General features: G+C 36.5%; 1 pseudogene; it reads left to right on the top strand.

Moving 5' to 3' along the window:
* The first annotated feature begins 15,168 nt into the window (after positions 1–15,168).
* The window catches only part of LOC143402031 (kinesin-like protein KIF26B), a 67,485-nt pseudogene continuing 62,073 nt past the window's right edge, over positions 15,169–20,580 (top strand).

Genomic DNA, 20,580 nt, shown 5'->3' with positions numbered 1-20,580 from the left:
TTGTGAGGAAACACAGCTCTGCATGCAGAAGGCAGAGGGAAAGCAAAGAAAGCCAAGCAGAAAGAAAAAGTGGGAGGTGCCCTCAGAGAAATGGTATAAGAAGCTTTGGCCTTTCCTTCCCTCTTGGACACACAGATTCAAAGAATCACAGATCAAGTCCCTTTGTGAAAAATGAAGAAGCCTCTTTTATGAGCAGCACAAAACTAGCCACATTGAAACTGGTAGCAAAACCCATGAAACCCTAACAACATAAGTTCTTCACAGCACAGTGTCAGAGTATCACTAGGAAATTGCAGCACCAGCTTCATCCTGAGAAGGGAAGGGTGGGTCTAAGCTGTACGTCAAAATCCAATTTTCTGACTTTCCTGAGGGCTACACAAGGGTAATCCATGCGTACTTTACTTCTTGCATGAATCTGAGTCCTAACAGGAAGGGACTCTGTGTGAGAGTCCCTGAGAACAAAAATAAAAATGTGCAGGATATCTATTAAGCAAGTATGCTCTGTAGCCCTTCCCAAGGCTCAGCGCAGAGTTCACTGCTGAAACCCCCAAATCCCAGGTTCCTCATGGGAGGGAAAGAGATGGACTGCATGTCCAACATTTTAAATTTTCCAGGGACTAAATTCTACACAAGGGTCTGGTTCCTTCTCACCTATCTTGAAGCAAGTGAGAAGCTGGCATGCTGTGGATATCTAGGAGACACTGAGAACAAAGATGGTAGTTTAGACTAGCAAGTATGCACCTGCCACAGCCCCTCAACTTCGTAGGACTGAAAAGTTAGCAGATGGAAACCACCAAATTCCAGTTCCTGAGGAGGAAAAGGATTAGACTGTATGTATAAGTTTACAACTTTTTTAGGGGCTGCCAGAGAGACTGGCTTCTGTCTTGTTTGTCTTAAATCACTGATGGTATCCCCCAGATACCTGAGACACTGGGGGAAAAGGTGGCAGTTTGGACTATCAAGTAAGTACTTATCATACATATCCAGTCTTTGTTGTTCAATACAGTGGGTAAAGAAATCACCAAATCTCAGTTTTTCCCTGCAAGGGAATACCTGGATCAAGCATGCAATGTTCCAGCATTTTCAGAGGCTGTCTGAGGGACTGACTTTATCTCATCTGTCTAAGAGCACTGATGGGACCATGCATATTCTAGATACACAAGGGTAACTGAGAATAAAGGCAAAGTTTGGACTACTATGCAGTCATCTTCTACCCTCTCCTGGCTCAGCACAAAATAATCAATGAGAATCTCAGAGCCTGGCTTGTCTCTGCAATGAAGACAGAAGAAAGAAAAATATACCAAACTTTCAGAATTGGCTTCAATCTCACTGTTTTTAGAGCATGAATGATACCTGGTATAATATAGATGTCTGTGTGCCTCTGAGACCTCAAAAGAGTCCAGGTGTGCTGCTGCATCAGAAAACCAGTGATATCACAGACAGAAACCAGAAGCATCAGAAGATTGTGAATTCATGAAGGAAAGAAATAAACAAATGCAAACAAAGATAAAAAGAACTTCCCTAACTGGTAATTTACACAACTAAATCCAGCAAAGACACATACACAGAGAGTTTGAAAGGTCCCTGGCAGGGCTTTCTACTGAGAGTTTTGTTCTACAAAACTCCTATTTATGAAGACTGAAAAAGATGTTTGCTTTTGTTAATGTGCAGGTATTAACACTAAGAGACAAGGAAAATGAACAAATAAGAACACATGCCTCTCCAAAAGGAACAAGATGAAACTTCAAGACCCCAGTTTTACTGACACATAATATATGAATTACCTGGCATAGTATTCAAAATTAACTTGGAAAAAAATGAATAAAAAAATGAAAATTTTAGCAAAGGTTCATGTGAGCTAAAAGAAGTCTAGATCTTAAAACAGTAACTACATTGAAAAATTCACCAAAGAAATTCAGTCTGCAACAATACATCATACTAGATCAAGCTGAAGAATCAGTGAATTTGAAGACAGGTCATTTGAAATTACCCGATTAATTGGATAAAAAGAAAAAAACATAAAAAAGAATGAAGGAAGCTTGGTGAATACACCATTGAGGAGACCAATATATTCACTGAATGTCCAAGAAGGAAAAGACAGACCCAAAAACTTACTCAAAGAAATAATGAGGAAAAAAACTTTTGAAATTTTTAAAAAAGAAACAACTAGACTTATGAAATCCAAAGAAATCTAAATAAGCTGAAAGCAAAGAATTCCATATTGAGAGAAATTATAATTGAAATGTGAAAAGTCAGACACAAAGAGAATTGTGAGAGCAGCCAGTGAAAAGCGACATATCACATACAGGGAAATTTCCCCGAGATATTCAATGGCTGTCTCAGCAGAAACTTTATAGACAAAAGGGCAGTGGAACATTTTCAAAATGCAGAAAGGTAAAAAGCAACAACCAAGAATATAATATCTGACAAAATTGTCCTTTAAAGTTGAGGAAGACATAAAGATATTACCAAAGCTGAAAAAGTCTATCATTACAAGACCAGTCTTACAAGAAATGTTAAAAAGATTTCTTCAAGTTGAAACAAACCAAAGCTAAATAGCACCATCAATGCATAGGTAAGTAAAAAACTTTCTATTGAAGGTAAATGCATAGATAAATGCAGAATAATATATCATTAAACAGTACTGTGGCAATTGCTGTTCAATTCTAGTATAAAAGTTAAAGACATAAGTCTTTTTTTTAATTAATTTTTATTGTAGATTGTTCAAAACATTACATAGTTCTTGATATATTATAGTATAAAATATATTCATGGCTACACAAAACAAAATTATATAAATTGTGATGTAATAATATAAAGTCCATGGAAAGGATTAATAATGTGGTTTTTATATGCAATTTAGTTTTTATTAGTTTGAAGAAGACTGTTATAACTATACAATATTTTAAGTAAGTTTGAGTGTAATCACATTAAATATATGGAAAAGAAAGAGAAATCAAAGCATATCACTATAAAAATCAATAAAATATAAAGGAAGACAGGATACAAGGAAAACAGGGACAAAAGATGTATGCTAGGCAGCAAACCTTTAAAAAAATGCTAGCAATGTCTTTCTGTGGTACAATAAAAATTAAATATCTGGTATTTGTACCTGGTTCTTGACACATTGCTCCTACAATCTTTGAGATCTCCAGTGGTCTAAGTGCCTTCTCTATGCTCATAAGGACTTGTGACTGAGTGCTACCTCTGCATGCCTACAAGATGGGAGCTGGTTGCCAGAAAGATCAAGAAATCATTAGAGACATGGAAATTTCCTCTGCATTACTTGAAGTCTGAGAAGGCAAGAAAGGATAAAGGTTGAACTTAATCTCCAAAGGCTAATGTCTTACACTATCTACCTATGTCACAAAACTTCCATAATGTAGGTTGAAAAATAGTTTGTAGAATTATGAAATTTCTTTATTTTATTTTTTTCATCTTTCATACATTTGATTCAAGTGAGTTATGCACTTCCATTTTTACCCCAAATACAAATTGCAGAATCACATCAGTTACACATTCACAATGTTTACATAATGCCATATTAGTGACTGTTGTATTCTGCTGCCTTTCCTATCCCCTACTATCCCCCCTCCCCTCCCCTCCAATCTTCCTTCTCTACCTCATCTGTTGTTGTTCAGTTCTCTCCCTTCCCCCCCCTTTCCCCTCACAACCTCATATATGTGATTTCGTATAACGATGAGGATTTTCTTCCGTTTCCATGCAATTTCCCTTCTCTCTCCCTTTCCCTCCCATCAATCATCTCAGTTTAATGTTACTCTTTTTCTCCTGCTCTTTTCCCCTGCTCGTTCTTAGTTGCTCTCCTTAAATCAAACAAGACATTTGGCATTTGTTTTTTAAGGATTGGCTGGCTTCACTTAGCATAATCTGCTCTAATGCCATCCATTTCCCTGCAAATTCCATGATTTTGTCATTTTTTAGTGCTGCATAATACTCCAATGTGTATAGATGCCACATTTTTTTTTTATCCATTCATCTTTTGAAGGGCATCTAGGTTGGTTCCACAGTCTAGCTATTGTGAATTGTGCTGCTATGATCATTGATGTGGCAGTATCCCTATAGTATGCTCTTTTAAGGTTCTCAGGGAATAGTCTGAGGAGGGCGATAGCTGGGTCAAATGGAGGTTCCATTCCCAGCTTTCCCAGGAATCTCCATACTGCTTTCCATATTGGCCGCACCAATTTGCAGTCCCACCAGCAATGTACAAGTGTACCCTTTTCCCCACATCCTCGCCAGCACTTATTGTTGTTTGACTTCCTAATGGCTGCCAATCTTACTGGAGTGAGATGGTATCTTAGGGTGGTTTTGATTTGCATTTCTCTGACTGCTAGAGATGGTGAGCATTTTTTCATGTACTTGTTGATTGATTGTATGTCCTCCTCTGAGAAGTGTCTGTTCAGGTCCTTGGCCCAATTGTTGATTGGGTTATTTGTTATCTTATTGTTTAATTTTTTGAGTTCTTTGTATATTCTGGAAATTAGGGCTCTATCTGAAGTGTGAGGAGTAAAGATTTGTTTCCAGGATGTAGGCTCCCTATTTACTTCTCTTATTGTTTCTCTTGCTGAGAAAAAACTTTTTAGTTTAAGTAAGTCCCATTTGTTTATTCTTGTTATTAACTCTTGGGCTATGGGTGTCCTATTAAGGAATTTGGAGCCTGACCCCACAATATGTAGATCGGAGTCAACTTTTTCTTCTATCAGACGCATAGTCTCTGATTTGATATCAAGGTCCTTGATCCATTTTAAGTTAACTTTTGTGCATGGTGAGAGAAAGGGATTCAGTTTCATTTTGTTGCATATGGATTTCCAATTCTCCCAGCACCATTTGTTGAAGATGCTATCCTTCCTCCATTGCATGTTTTTAGCCCCTTTATCAAATATAAGAAAGTTGTAATTTTGTGGATTGGTTTCTGTGTCCTCTATTCTGTACCATTGATCCACCTGCCTGTTTTGGTACCAGTACCACGCTGTTTATGTTACTATTGCTTTGTAGTACAGTTTGAACTCTGGTATCGCTATACCTCCAGATTCACACTTCCTGCTTAGAATTTCTTTTGCTATTCTGGGTCTTTTGTTATTCCATATGAATTTCATGATTGCTTTATCTATTTCTACAAGAAATGCCGTTGGGATTTTGATTGGCATAGCATTAAACCTGTAGAGAACTTTGGGTAATATCGCCATTTTGATGATGTTAGTTCTGCCTATCCATGAACAGGGTACATTTTTCCATCTTCTAAGATCTTCTTCTATCTCTCTCTTTAGGGTTCTGTAGTTTTCATTGTATAAATCTTTCACCTCTTTTGTTAGGTTGATTCCCAAGTATTTTATTTTATTTTATTTTATTTTGAGGATATTGTGAATGGAGTGGTTTTACTCATTTCCATTTCAGAAGTTTTGTTGCTGATTTACAGGAATGCCTTTAATTTTTGCGTGTTGATTTTATATCCTGCCACTTTGCTGAATTCATTTATTAACTCTAGCAGTTTCTTTGTAGACCCTTTTGTGTCTGTTAAGTATATTATCATGTCATCCGAAAATAGCGATAATTTAAGTACTTCTTTTCCTATTTTTATGCCTTTAATTTCTTTTGTCTGTCTAATTGCTCTGGCTGGTATTTCAAGAACTAAATTGAATAGAAGTGGTGAGAGAGGGCATCCCTGTCTTGTTCCAGATTTTAGAGGGAATGCCTTCAGTTTTTCTCCATTTAGAATGATGCTAGCCTGAGGCTTAGCATATATAGCTTTTACAAGTTGAGGTAAGTTCCTGTTATCCCTAGTTTTTCTAGTGTTTTGAACATAAAGGGATGCTGTACATTGTCAAATGCTTTTTCTGCATCTATAGAGATGATCATATGGTTCTTATCTTTAAGTCCATTGATGTGGTGAATAACATTTATTCATTTCCATATATTGAACCAGCCTTGCATCCCAGGGATGAATCCTACTTGATCATGGTGCACAATTTTTTTGATATGTTTTTGTATTCGATTTGCCAGAATTTTATTGAGAATTTTTGCATCTAAGTTCATTAGAGATATTGGTCTGTAGATTTCTTTCTTTGAAGTGTCTTTGTCTGGTTTCGGAATCAGGGTTATGTTGGCCTCATAGAATGAATTTGGAAGAGCTCCTTCTTTTTCTATTTCTTGAAATAGCTGGAAAAGTATTGGTATTAATTCTTCTTTGAAGGTTTTGTAAAACTCTGCTGTATACCCATCCGGTCCAGGGCTTTTCTTAGTTGGTAGTCTTTTGATGGCCTCTTCAATTTCTTCGTTTGATGTTGGTCTGTTTAAATTGTGTGTGTCTTCCTGACTCAATCTGGGCAGATCATATGACTTAAGAAATTTATCGATATCTTCACTATCTTCTATTTTATTGGAATATAAGGTTTCAAAATACTTTTTAATTATCTTCTGTATTTCTGTAGTGTCTGTTTTGATATTGCCTTTTTCATCCCATATGTTAGTAATTTGAGTTCTCTCTCTTCTTCTCTTCATTAGCATGGCTAAGGGTCTGTCGATCTTATTTATTTTTTCAAAGAACCAACTTTTAGTTTTATCAATTTTTTCAATGTTTTTTTTTTTTCAATTTCGTTGATTTCCGCTCTGATTTTAATTATTTCTTGTCTTCTGCTACATTTGCTGTTGTTTTGCTCTTCCTTTTCTAAGGTTTTAATATGTAGTGTGAGTTCATTTATTTGTTGGTTTTTTCTTTTTTTGAGGAATGAACTCCAGGAAATGAATTTTCCTCTGAAAACTCCTTTCATTGTGTCCCATAGATTTCGGTATGTTGTGTCTGTATTGTCGTTTATCTCTAGGAATTTTTTGATTTCCTCCTCATATCTTCTGTAACCCATTGATCATTCAGTAACATATTATTCATTTTCCAGGTGATGCAGGGTTTTTCCTTCCTTCATTTATCATTGATTTCCAGTTTCATTCCATTATAGTCAGATATGGTGCATGGTATTATCTCCACACCTTTATATTTACTGAGAGTCGCCCTATGGCATAATACATGGTCTATCTTTGAGTAGGATCCATGTGCTGCTGAGAAGAATGTGTATCCACTTGATGATGGTTGATATATTCTATATATGTGTGTTAAGTCTAGGTTATTGATTGCGTTCTTGAGTTTTATAGTTTCTTTGTTCAGCTTTTGTCTAGAGGATCTGTCCAATGGTGAGAGCGGTGTGTTGAAGTCCCCCATAATTATTGTGTTGTGGTCTATTTGACTCCTGAACTTGAGGAGAGTTTGTTTTATGAACGTTGCAGCACCATTGTTTGGTGCATACAAATTGATAATTGTTATGTCTTGATGGTGGATGGTTCCTTTTAACAGTATATAGTGTCCTTCTTTATCCCTTTTGATTACCTTAGGTTTGAAGTTGACTTTATTCGATATGAGTATGGCCACTCCTGCTTGCTTCCGAGGGCCATGTGAGTGGTATGATTTTTCCCAACCTTTCACCTTCAGTCTGTGTATGTCTTTTCCTATCATATGAGTCTCCTGAAGGCAGCATATTGTTGGATTTGTTTTTTTAATCCAGGTTACTAGCCTATGTCTCTTGATTGGTGAATTTAAGCCATTAACATTTAAGGTTACAATTGAAATATGGTTTGTACTTCCAGTCATGCTTATTTATTTATTTATTTATTTTAGATTGGCTAGTTTTCCCTCTTTGGTTATTTTTCTCCCCCTTTACTGAGATACCTCCCACTGTTAGTTTTGGGCGCTATTTTTCAATTCCTCGTCTTGTAATATTTTGCTCAAAATGCTTTGCAGTGCTGGTTTTCTGGCTGCAAATTCTTTTAGCTTTTTTTTTTATCGTGAAATATTTTACTTTCATTGTCAAATCTGAAGCTTAGTTTTGCTGGATACAGTATTCTTGGTTGGAATCCATTATTTTTCAGTGTTTGTAAAACGTTGTTCCAGGATCTTCTCGCTTTCAAAGTCTGTGATGTAAAATCAGTCGTTAACCTAATTGTTTTACCCCTAAATATAATCTGCCTCCTTTCTCTCGGAGCTTTTAGTATTCTCTCCTTGTCCTGTATGTTAGCTATCTTCATTATTTTGTGTCTTGGAGTTGGTCTATTATGGTTTTGAATGTTTGGGGTCCTGTAGGCTTCCAGGATTTGGCAATCCATTCCATCTTTCATCTCTGGGAAGTTTTCTAGTATTATTTCATTTAATAAGCTATCCATTCCTTTGGACTGAACCTCTGTGCCTTCTTCTATCCCAATGACTCTCAAATTTGGTCTTTTGATGAGATCCCATATCTCTTGGATAGATTGCTCATGAGATTTAAGCATCTTTTCTGTGTTGACTATATTATTTTCAAGTTGATAAACTTTGTCTTCATTGTCTGATGTTCTGACTTCTACTTGATCTAGTCTGTTTGTAATATTCTCATTAGCGTTTTTAATCTGATTTATGGTTTCTTGCATTTCTATGATTACAGCTTGATTTTTTTTAACACCTCTATCTCCTGGTAAAGCTCATTCTTTGTGGATTGAATTTTTGTGGTTAGTTCCTTTTCAAAATATACTTTCAATGCTTGGATTTGCTGTCTCATGTCTTCTCTAATATTCCGTTCCATCTGAGTTAGGTATGCCTTGATTTCTTTCCCTGTCCATGTTTCTGATTCTTCTAGGACCTCCTGTATATTTAGGTTGTCCTGCATTGTTTGTAACCCTTTTTTCCCTTGTTTTTTCATATTGTTCACGTTGCTTTCCAGCTCTTTTTGACTGCTTTGTAACTGCTTTCTCCTATACATTTGTTTTGGCTTTGTATATCTCTGTTGTCTCTCTTTTGTGGTGGGAGATCATGCCTTGAAATGTTGGACTTTGTTGTACTTTAAAGCTGATTCATTCAATTCATATAAGGCTTCTAGGTTCTGTATGCATATAGTGATTTGTTGTTTGTTCTTAGGACTATATGTTTAGGTTAGGTGCTCTGGTGGTACGATGGTTAGTATGTCTTGGCTACTTTAGAAGATTGTTCCACTGAAGGTGGATACTACCAGGCAATTGGATCAGGGTGTTGGTAGTAGCTAGGTATTTAGGAGTCTTATAGACAGCCTCGAGACATTCACCTATTTGCATTTAGACAATTACACGAAATGGAAGATGTAATGCTTGGGATGAAAGTTGGGGGGTAGGGGAATGAAGGTGCTGCTAAAGTGGATTCTGCTGGGAAGGAATTCCGCCAGCTGAACTTTGATGACGTCACCTCTCTGTTATGGCGGGCCCCAGACTCCTTGCTGGAGTGTTCGAAGGGAGGGGTGGGACTGGTCCTGCCCGGTTGGCCTCAGCTCCTGGCTCCTGGAGGCTTGGCTAAAGACTTCTTCCTGCCAAGCTACGTCTCGGAGTCTAGCAGGACCCAGTCACTTTGGCTGCGGGCGGGCAGACAGATCTGCAGCTGTGCCCGCCGCGCGCGGACTGTGGCTGGTGGATCTGGAACTCCGCATCTTTTGGCAGGGTTTTGCTCGTCCGGGTCACACAGATGCTTCAAAAAAATCCTAGTAGCTCCCGGCCGGTCTGTCTTCAGTGGAATTTTGCTAGGAGATTCTCCGTTGGTAGAATCCAAGTGTTATCCTTGGGACTTTATGACCCCATCACTGGGGGTGTATTGAAAGTGCAGCCTCTCTGCCCGCCGCCATGTTGGATCTCAGAATTATGAAATTTCTTAATTCCTGTAAAAAACATAAGATACTAAAAATTATATTTGTACATTAACTATGTTAGCATATTCAAATAATAGTCATGTAATGTTGTTGTTTGAGGAAAATTCCAAGCATCACCTGGCAATCCATGCCTAGTCCCATATAAATAATGTTTGAATTAATAACTAAATCTGATGTAATCACTCTAGCAAAGCAACTCTTTTCTCTTGTATGTTTGTGTGTATTAGTGTGTGTGTGTGTGTGTGTGTGTGTATGTTTGCATATATATACATGTATATGTGTGCGCACAGGTATTCAATTTGCTACAAGAACATGTACCTGCTTACTAAAAAGACACTGCAAATGAGGATCAACATTGCAACATTAACAACCACAAAATTTAAACTCACTTAAGTTGTGTGTTGCAAATAACAAATAATTACAAACAGCCATTAGGGACTGACATCAGAAGCATATGCACAGGCTCTGTGTTGCCTGAGCTAAATAACTACAGTGTATTTTAATGTAGCATGTGTTATATGAAATCCAAACAAAGAGATCCTATTATAAGAGATTGATTTGGGGTAAGGGAGGATGATATGATATTCATCTCTGTACAGCCTCTTAAAACTGATTTACTGCAATGGCTTGTAGAAGTAACAGATGTTTATTTGAATGAGTATTCATTTGTTCACATCAAGTCCCAGTAGACAACTCTTTCCTTTTAAGAGGTCAAATTTTCCTCTTATGCAGTGTTTACTATTGTGGTTTCCAATTGTCTATTTAGAAGATATAACATTAAGAAGATATGTAAAGTGGAGTCTTGAAGGATAATGATGTAGAATCTGAAGCTAATTAGAAACAACAAAAAATTCAGAAGTAAACATTGTAGTGACTTACCTTATATTTCCTGAGAGCATGGTGATCATTTCTCATCAACCAATAATGAATTCTCTCTCAAATTACCTTATTATCACATTGTTTGAGCTATAAAAAGTTTATTAATGAAAGTGTATTATCAGGCTTATGATGTGCATCAGTGGTATAGCACTTGCCTAGCATGCATGAGGCCCTGGCATTGAGTCACCAGCACTGAAAAAAAGAAAAAAGAAACAGAAAAAGAAAAAAAGAAATAACATTACCAAAAAGTGAAATGACTTCTTTAAATAACCATAGAAACCAAATAAAGAATTTTCTTGTGAAGAATCTTTAGAAATTATACAATTCTATATGAATAGAAATTATTATCATTTGGAAGCCTGTCTGCATTTCTGCCACTTGCTATACAAAATATTGCTTTCTTCCATGTATACTTTTCAAGCAAACAGCAATATCAGAATTACAGATAGCCTGTTTGTTTCATAAGTTCATGTATTAGGGCCAGTTTATCATTCCTAAAGTTATTTTGGCTCTGCAAAAGATTATTTTGGCAGAAGTTTTATTAGTGTCTCAAATTGTCTTTTAAGAAACTTGGCTAGGTTTATTGACTAAGATGGCAAGTTATAAATTTCAAACCTTATTACTGCATACTTCCAATCCCCTTCCCCAAGTCACTAGTACTATGAGATTTTCAGGTGCAATAATTCAACATAACTTTGTTACAGAATTCCATAAACAAATAGGATAATTTTAGGAGCAGAGTTATAATGAGATAATGGTTTGGCTTTATTTTTTAGTGCATGAAATGCCTAATATATTTGGCAGCATAACTTAATCTCCATTATCTATGGAATTATTAGAAGAACAGATATAACATGTACACTAAAATATGAAGCTAATTCAAAAGCTATTTGAGTCAGCCTTCTTTCTCAAAGTCTCAGACATCTATCCATTCATGGGAAAAGGTACATTATTTTATGTACTACTACATTAACAAACCTAGCCTTAATAGCAACTGGGACAAAGTGCCTTAATTTTTATTATTTCCTTAGGATGAGGGGGTTTTGTTGTAGCTCAGTGGTAAAGCATTTGCCTAGCACGTGTGAGACACTAGGTTCAATTCTCAGCACTACATATAGTTTCTAGGAAGAAGTATGAGCATTGGAATTGCAGAGCCAACATGTTTGCTTACTGTACAGGTTTGAAACATATTGTTAAATTTACAAAAACCATACAGCATATTCATTGAGAGTCTACTCAAATATTGCTTCTCTTTAGCCTTCCTTACTCCCTGAGGCAAAATTGAAAACAATTAAGTGCTATGCACTAGGTCAACAGCTGATCATACAACAATGAGCCAACAAAGTCCCTGCCTCTTGATGAGCTTATTGACTTATTAATAAGACAGACATTTATTAGATACCAATACACAAATATGTTGTGACAAACGAACTTACATGATCCTTCTCCTGCACATCTCTTGAACTTTATATCTAACTCCATTATGACATTACCCTTAAACTTAATTGGTATTTTTTTTCTGTTAGACTTAGTTGCTTAAGGGCAAGGACAAACATTTGTGACTATAGTGTCTAAGTGGATCAGAGTTTTTGCAGTCAGACAATCTTAATGTACATCCTGTCTCCACACTTATTATGTATCTTTGGATAATTTTTTGGCCTCTCATGCCTCGGTTTCTTAATATATAAAATGAATGGGGATAGTTATAATATTAACCCTATAGTGCTGCAAAAGGATTAAGTCCTAGGACATGTACAGAACTGAGAATAGTGCTTCACATATGGTAAGTGCTTAAGAATTATTAGCTATAATCATCTTTCCAGATCTAGTATAAACTTTTTGTAATGTCTACTGCCTAGCTTAATAGATAAATGCATTTAACTATATCAATAATTCTGAGTTCTTTAACATAGTCAACAATTTGATAAATGACTAGTCTTAAAAATTAGTATGTGCTTTTGTCATGACATTAAATTGAAAGTTTGATTATAAAAAAATCATTATTTTGCTTCTAAGAAAAATTGTTGTCAGCTAAACAATGGCATAAATTATAATATCAAGTTAAAGAGTTAATTCAAAGATGCAACATTTTATGTGCCATTATAAAAGAAAAATCATTACCAATTAAACTGTAATAATATATTTTGTTACTTAGAATTTTACTTTATGTTTATTGAAATAATTTTCTTAAACTTATTTGGTCTTGGAGTTTTTATCATACATCACAGTATAAAGAGCAATGGACAAGTTCATGCAGTCCCAAGCAATGATAATTGCATCACAATTGCTGACTGTCTAAGAGTGATTGAAAACATCATTTATTGGATGGTACATTTTGATTTTAGAGATGATAAAAGGCACATGTTAGAATTAATGCTATCACATATATATTTATATGTTACATATAATATGGGGACCCTTAGAATATAAAGACTACTGATTCCCACACTTTCTCAGAAGTTGGGGTAGTCTGTGATCGGTGATGGTTTTTGCTTTGCTGAGATACATATTGCACATATTTTCTGTCAGGTGCACAAGACATGGTTCTGCAGTCAGTGAATGAATGTGGTGGGTTAAGCACTCAATTCACATAGCTATGAGTGCACCTATGCAGAAACTCACACTTTCCTTGTCATTGTATTCCTAAATATAAGAACAGGCAAAGATTTCCTGTAGTCCTCTTAAATGACAAAAGTCTATTGTGGGGTAGTTATACACAAACAAGCAAAACTACTCAGGAGGTGAGGTAAGGAAGTAGGGCTGGGGTAAGACTTAGAGGGCAGCTGGAGCAGCGAAGGTGAAGGCGACTGCGGCAGCGTAGTTCACATGGCAAGGTAAGGCTGAAGGCTGAGGTCCGCGTGAGGGGCAGCCTGGGCAGCAGCAGCAGCCTCCTTCAAGCGGCCAGGTAAGGTAGTGAGGCTGGGGTCCCCGTGGAGGGCAGCTGTAGGCAGAGAGGGCAGGCGGCGCCACTGTGGCGGCAGTTTCTTTCCTCCATGAGGTGGGGGGGGTGGGAGCCTGGAGTTCGCTTGGTGGTCAGCCAGAGCGGAACCTTCGTTCTCACAGCTAGGTAAGGTGGCGGGGCGTGGGTCCTGTGGGTGTCAGTCAGGGCGGTGGCTGCAGCTTCATTCTGGCCACGAGGTAAGGCACGAGGCTGGGGTCTGCATGGGCGACAGCAGGGGCAGCGACAGCGGCAGCTTCCTCACCTGGAGGTAAGGCAGCGGGTCTGGGCTCCTGTGGGCGTCAGCCTGGGTGGCGGCTGCTTCCTTCTTGCTGCGAGGTAAGGCAGGTGGGGGGGTTGGCATGGGGGTCCGCGTGTGTGTGGGGCAGCCAGGGTGGCGGCGGCAGCGACTGTGGCGGCCTCTTTCCTGCTGCGAGTTAAGGTGGTGGGGCTGAGGTCGGCTTTGGGGGCAGCTAGGGCTGCAGTAGCGGTGGTGGCAGCTTCCTTCCTGCCAGGAAGTAGGGCAGCGGGGATGGTGTCTGCGTGGGCTTCAGCCGGGGGAGTGGCGGTGCAGCTTCAGTCCCTCCGGGAGGTAAGGCTGCGCGGCTGGGGTCCGCTTGGGGGGCAGTAGGGGTGGAGGCAGCTTCCTTCAGGCGGCAAGGTAGGGCAGCGGGGCTAGGGTCCTGGGGGGGTGGGCAGTTAGGGCGGCGGAGGTGGCAGCTACATTCACGGTGGGAGTCCATGCCACCTGTGTCCGCGAGCTCCGGGGCCTTTTGGCTACTCCTATTACTTGGTGGCTTGGGCGGTGAGCTGCCCGCACAAAGGACAGCGGAGCTGCAAGGACGCCGGCAGCAGCAGCGGCAGCGGCTTGCCTATGAGGGCGCGGACATTTGTTGCAGTTCTTGGGGCTTTGTTGTTTTTCCTTGGGCTTTTACTTTTCTTTTCATTAATTTTGGATAAAATGTCCCCCGTGATGTAAAGATTGAGCAAGGAACCTTGGTGACGTGGGGAGCTTTGCCGAAAGTGCGGTTTGGATTCTGCTTTTCCCATGGTGGCGACTGGATGAATCTTCACTGCTGGCCTTGGAAAAGGCTAGGGCAGCTTGTTAGTTGAGTTTTAAATTTCCCAGTGTTGTTTTTAAAGGTTTTACATGCATAGAAGAGGAATGTTCACCTTAAATAAGCATATGAGCGATTAACAGGGTATGTTTTCCTCTGGGAAAGGGAATTTGGTAGCTCTGACCCATGTCAGTCTGTGAATATTTAGACATATAGTGACTTTTTAACATTTTTCATAAAAATCTGCTATTTACAGTTTTGTTGTTAATACTCCTTGCCTTAAGTTCCCCAGCAAATCTTTTTCATGCCTTCTGAGAAAGTAGACAATTGATAAGATTATCCAAGGAATGGAAAAAAATGTGAGTGGGTGATTTTGGATAATCTCTGAGAGCTGACATTGTAAGACTCATCCTATCCCCAGTAACATTTTTATACAATAAATGTGAACACTTTTGAAGCCTTTTTATAAAGATACAATTTGGGAATGATATTAAGATAAGGAAAAGCTGTTGATTGATTTCTTAGATTAACATTTCTTCCCTCTTCTCTTTTCTCTTTAAAAAAGTTTTCCAAGTGATAACTTCATCAAATGGCCAGTGATAAGCAAATGTCCGATGATGACAGCCCCTGCACAGCAGTGGCAGTTCAGATTTGGACCAGCAAGACCCTGCTTCTCCAGAGCCTGAAGATCATGAAGAAAGAACCTTCTGCCACCCAGCGGAAGAAGAGCACCAAACTCTCTAGCAAAACCACTGCTAAGTTATCCACTAGAGCTAAAAGGTAACATTGTCAGGTTGTCTTCCAAGCAATTGGATGCTTTTATTTTTACATCAAGAACAATATTCCAGAAATACTTCATGACCAATTTTATTTGTACTTGAATGAATTGTCATCCTTTAGGGAGCATGAAAACGTCCTCACTAAAATTATGCTTCTAAGCAAACTTATTCTGTACTTTGGTAATTTCAGGAAGAGTCCTAGAGACTGAATTCTCATCCTGACAGTTTAAGGAGTTGGCAAGGAAAATTTGTGAAACTGAATTAGATGGTACATTGGGGATGTTTCCTTTTGTGAGTTATACTCTTGAGTGAACTTAGCACATGTCCATGTGGGTGTCAGTCCAGGAATCTGTGGTGGCAGCTTCATAAAAGGAAATGTGTCACTTTTCATGAAAGGAAATTATCAAAAAAGTTTATATTTGCTAAAAAATGTTGAATGTCAGGCCTTGGCTTTTTTTGAAAGCAGATTTTAAATTTGCTTAGTTTTACAAACAAGTCTTTAAATCCTCCATAATAGGTATAATTTTTTTGTAGTTATAGTTATCCCTCCTTGTTCTTGTGAGAACAAATAAAACTGAAAAGTAGCCATTAACAATCTCAGGTGTCACTTTGCTGTTAAAACTTTGAACATTTTTAAAACTCGTGAATGTTCTTGACATAGTAGTGAAAATCAACAGCAGGAAAAACATTAGTTTGTTGTAAGTGAAAGATTATTTGTTTTCTGCTAACTTTTATTTTCTATGATGGCAAAAAAAAAATCCATCAATGGGACTCCATCAGTGATAGTGGTTGTATTGAGTAGAACTGTTGTATCAAACATAAAATGTACCTATAGCATTACCTAATGTTGATGTTTTGTTGTTTTTCATTGATCACAACTAAAAGAAAAAGAAAATATAAAAACTGATCAATTATTGCATTTTATAGTGATTCATGTTCTTATTTTTCTATACATTTTCACTGTCATTGCACCATTAATCAAACACTAATGAACTTGAGAATATTATACTGAATAGCAGCAGTCTTTGAAATAATTTAAAATTCTTCTCAGTGTCTTGTAATCTTGTGGAGAGAACATTAAACAACTTTTGAAAACATTGTAAATTTCAAGAAAATCAGAGAAATGCTCTTTTTCCCCTTACCTCAAGGCCCTCTTTCCTCCAAGAGTATAAAATTTAAATTTACATGCTGCACCTAAGATTAGAGAAAAGAAATGGTTAAGTAAGATTGCTAAAATACTCCTTGGAAGTTTTTCATTGGTAAAGATATTTGTAAATTTTAAACTTTTTTTAAACAGATAAAATATTGACAAAACTATTAATGTGCTCTTGCAATAGCTTTCTAATTTTTACCACAGTAAAAGTGGATTGAAGTCATTGTCAAAAATATTCTAGTGCTTTTCCTCCTCCCGTTTTGTCTTATTTGCATATAAGCTTGAAAAGAGAATTTCTTTGGTAAAAGAGTTTTAAAATAGATTTTATATCTTTTTGTTGAGTAGTAGTGGAGGACTTTCTCAAATCAGGTGTAAATGACTTACCTATTTACAGTAGCAAGTGAGAAAAAAGCTGAAATTTTCTGTTAAGGATTTTGGGTTATGCCTCTGAGAACAAAGAGGAAGCAGCCATGTTAGCATTACTGAAGGCAAAACCAGCCTTGCATTTACCTGCATGATGGTAGAGGGCAGTCTGATTTTCTGGTTATTCTGTAGACTGTCTCAAATCCTTTTTGTCTGTTCCCATTTCACTAACAGAATTCAGAAGGAGATAGCTGAAATAACCCTTAATCCTCTCCTAACTGCAGGTAAGAAACAAATTTTGTTGTTTTGATTTCTAAATTGTGGACCGATATCAGGAGATTAATGTATTATCCTTGTATGTATGTGCAGCAGAAGAGGCTAGCTAGCTATGTTTGCTTCCTTAAAGCTTTGCAGGTGCTTTAAACAAAAATTGCCTAGATGAATTAAATTAAATTAGGAGAAAAATACTCTTTAGCATGTATCATATAATCTGTACTTATGAATATACTGATCTTGTGCTTCTTGCTGAGATTTGTTTGAGTGGTGTTGATTTTTCTGTTGTTTTTCTGTGGAATACATTTATTCACAAGTATTTTGTAGAAACCTGTAAGGTTTTAAGTTTTAAAGTTAGTGCTTGTGTGCAATCTGAACTGATTTTCCAAATTTAGAAATTGTTGAATATGGTGTTACAAAATGTAAAAGCATTAAACAGGAGTATAGTTGTTTCTGTTTGATTTATTCAGTAACTTGCCTAAAGGACAAATTTTATGTGCTAAGCTATGGTTGTAGTTGTTATTTTCTAGAAAACACATTGTTGGAATTATTTACATTTTAAGCAAATATCCTAATGACTTGGGAAAATTCTTAGCAGTAAATTAATTGGAATTGTGAGAAGAATCAAATTCAGTGGAACTCAGAATTTAAGATTGGTTGACAAATTGTATTAAAAGTAGCTGGTTGATTTTTTTCATTTGTGTCTTATATAGTGTTCTGTTTATTTTTGAATGGTGACTGTATGGTTGACAAAATTTAGAGAGCAATATTATAAATAAATTGCATAGAAGTATGTGCTCAAGAATGAGAGGGGAAGGGATGATAGAATTAAGGAAGTGTTATGATTTGATATAAAAATGTTTTGGTGTTTAACCTGTGTTTTTGCTACAAATTGTGTTTGCTCATGTTGATCAGCACCATCTCTGAAGTCTACTTGAGACATAATAAGGGATATCATTTGTTACTTATTGTGTGTGTTAACCAGATCCCCAGATAAGGGGGATCTCATCCTGATTTATCCAGTGAATTAACAGTTTTGCTTATATTTGTAGTCTCAGCCATTTCAGCTTAAAAAGGAGACATTAATGTGAACTAATTATAAACAGAGTGGTATATCAGATCTCAAAATATTACTTAAAAAGTATACTGCTCAATAGTGTAGCCACTAGCCACATTCTGACTATGGACCAGGTTGTTGTGGTTAGTTGAAAATGTGATATGCTGTAAGTGTGAAATGCATACTGGATTTTGAAAACTTAGTACAATTTGTAGAAGAATAAATGTTTTAAAGATATTCATTACATCTTGAAATAATATTTGGCATGTTTGGTGTTTTAAAAATTGTATTTTTTATCAATTTAGCATAGTTATTAGAAAATTCAAAATTACTTGTGTAATTTGCATTATAATTTTGTTGAACAGTATTGCTTTAGAGAAGAAGTACATCAGTATTTCTTTTAGCCTTCTAAATGGTGTGTCAAATCTGTACCATTTAGGAGGTTAAGTTAAATTTGCTCTGTGGAAGAAACACTTAACTTTCAGAGTATATTCTGATAATTTCCATTATGAAAGATGTAAAGTTCTGTCAATTTAAATCTCATATGTCTTAAAGTTGCATATCAGGTCAAACATTTTTAAGGGTTTCTGTTGATTTTCTGCAAGTGGCTTAAACCAGTGTATGAATATACATCTAGAGAACATAGTAGATATATTGAATGCTTTCAGAGCAGTAACGTACTGGTACATTGTTTAAAGGAATGTACTTTAAGTGTTTAACCCAGGACTGTTTACACAAGGTCACAGAATTATTTTAGATGGAGTAAAATAATCTAAATTAATAATAATATTTCTGTGAAATAGAAAGTAAGTTTCACTTATTGCATATTTTTTTCTATTTATATACCAGATTTCATTTAAGTTCATGAAATAATGCTTAACATTTAGTGATTTAACTAGTGAAGCAGTAAAACTTTGGGTTTGCTTGTGCACAGTAACATGGAATACTTATACCTATTTTCTTTTGTCACAGTCTTTGGTGACTGTTGGCTGTTGAAAAGGACATCTTTTAACTTCTCTAGTTCTTTAATATCTGAGTTTCTTTGTGGCTGTGTAAGTAATTCAGGAAAAAAACAAACGTAAAATACAAGTTTCTTAGGAAATTAGAAGTTGTGTCTTACTACTTTGGGGAGAGACTTTTTTCCATATACCTCATTTGTAAAATAATGCAGATGCTTTTGTGTGTCTTTGGATTCTTCTGGGTAGAAGGTTAGTTCTTGTAATTTTGATAGAAAAGCCTACATTTGTATTGTGTTTTTGCTTTCATGCCAGAAAATGCAATAGATTGTGGTATTATATTTCTTTTAACTCATTGCTGCATAAATGAGAATTTTAGCTTTATGGTAGTTGTATTATTTATATTTGTTAATTTATGTTGTAATTAAAAATGGGATTCCATAATCATAAGTACATTTAGAATTTGTGGGTTAATATTGCATAAGACCTTTGAAACTTTATGCTTGCTACTTCCAGGTGCAATTATTTAATTATGGCTTTTCGTATGGTGTGTGTGTGTGTGTGTGTGTGTGTGTGTGTGTGTGTGTCTGTGTGTGTGTGTGTGTGTGTTTGTGTGTGTGTATAAACTTGTCAAAGTATGTGACAGTGTTAATTATCCCTCAGGGAAGAAATGTTAAGTGTATCTGGGTACATTCAGGAAAATGTTGAATGAGATATAGGAAAACCAGAATTACTTGTACTAGGGAGATTTGTCTTAAATCCCATCTTTTGTTTTAATTAATAAATTATTCTTTAGTTACATAATTAGATCTAATATACACATCCAAGATGGCCTTTGGGTAGATATCATTGTCAAATTAAATGCATGACTTTAAAAGTGTTTGATTATATGTCAATAGGAATATTTCTTTTTCTTTTAATTAAAAAGGTTGATAAAGATTTAATTTCTAATGATTTGATGGTATTTTAGGTTTTAAGTATTGAAGGCCTGTGGGCCAATGCATTTTAAACACAGGGAAATAATATATGTTCTTTTTGGTTTACGTTTATACTTTTTACATTGTATATTTTAGATTAGGGTATAAAAATCAATTCACCAGTGATCATGAAGGGAAATTATTATGAACATCCCTTTGTTTTACAGAAAGTTATGGATGAGAGTTGTTTAGTAATGTGTTGACATTTATGTTCTGTTTATCAAAGGATGTGCTTCCTTTTCCACTTACAGTCAGCACTTGTGTAAACAGCAAAAGTTTAGAAAGGTGCTGGATTTCTAAGTTAACCTTGAATTTATTTTCCTATATAGAGGGTACAAACATGTACTCCTAAATATTAATGGGTTTGAACTGAATCTATGTTAAAGAAGATATTCAAGAGTAATTGTAAATCATTTTTGAATGAGGGGAAGGCCTTATTGGGG

This window comes from Callospermophilus lateralis, chromosome 6, assembly GCF_048772815.1.
Source record: "Callospermophilus lateralis isolate mCalLat2 chromosome 6, mCalLat2.hap1, whole genome shotgun sequence".
In the NCBI taxonomy this organism is placed as follows: domain Eukaryota; kingdom Metazoa; phylum Chordata; class Mammalia; order Rodentia; family Sciuridae; genus Callospermophilus; species Callospermophilus lateralis.
This window is presented reverse-complemented; position numbering and strand designations above follow the sequence as displayed.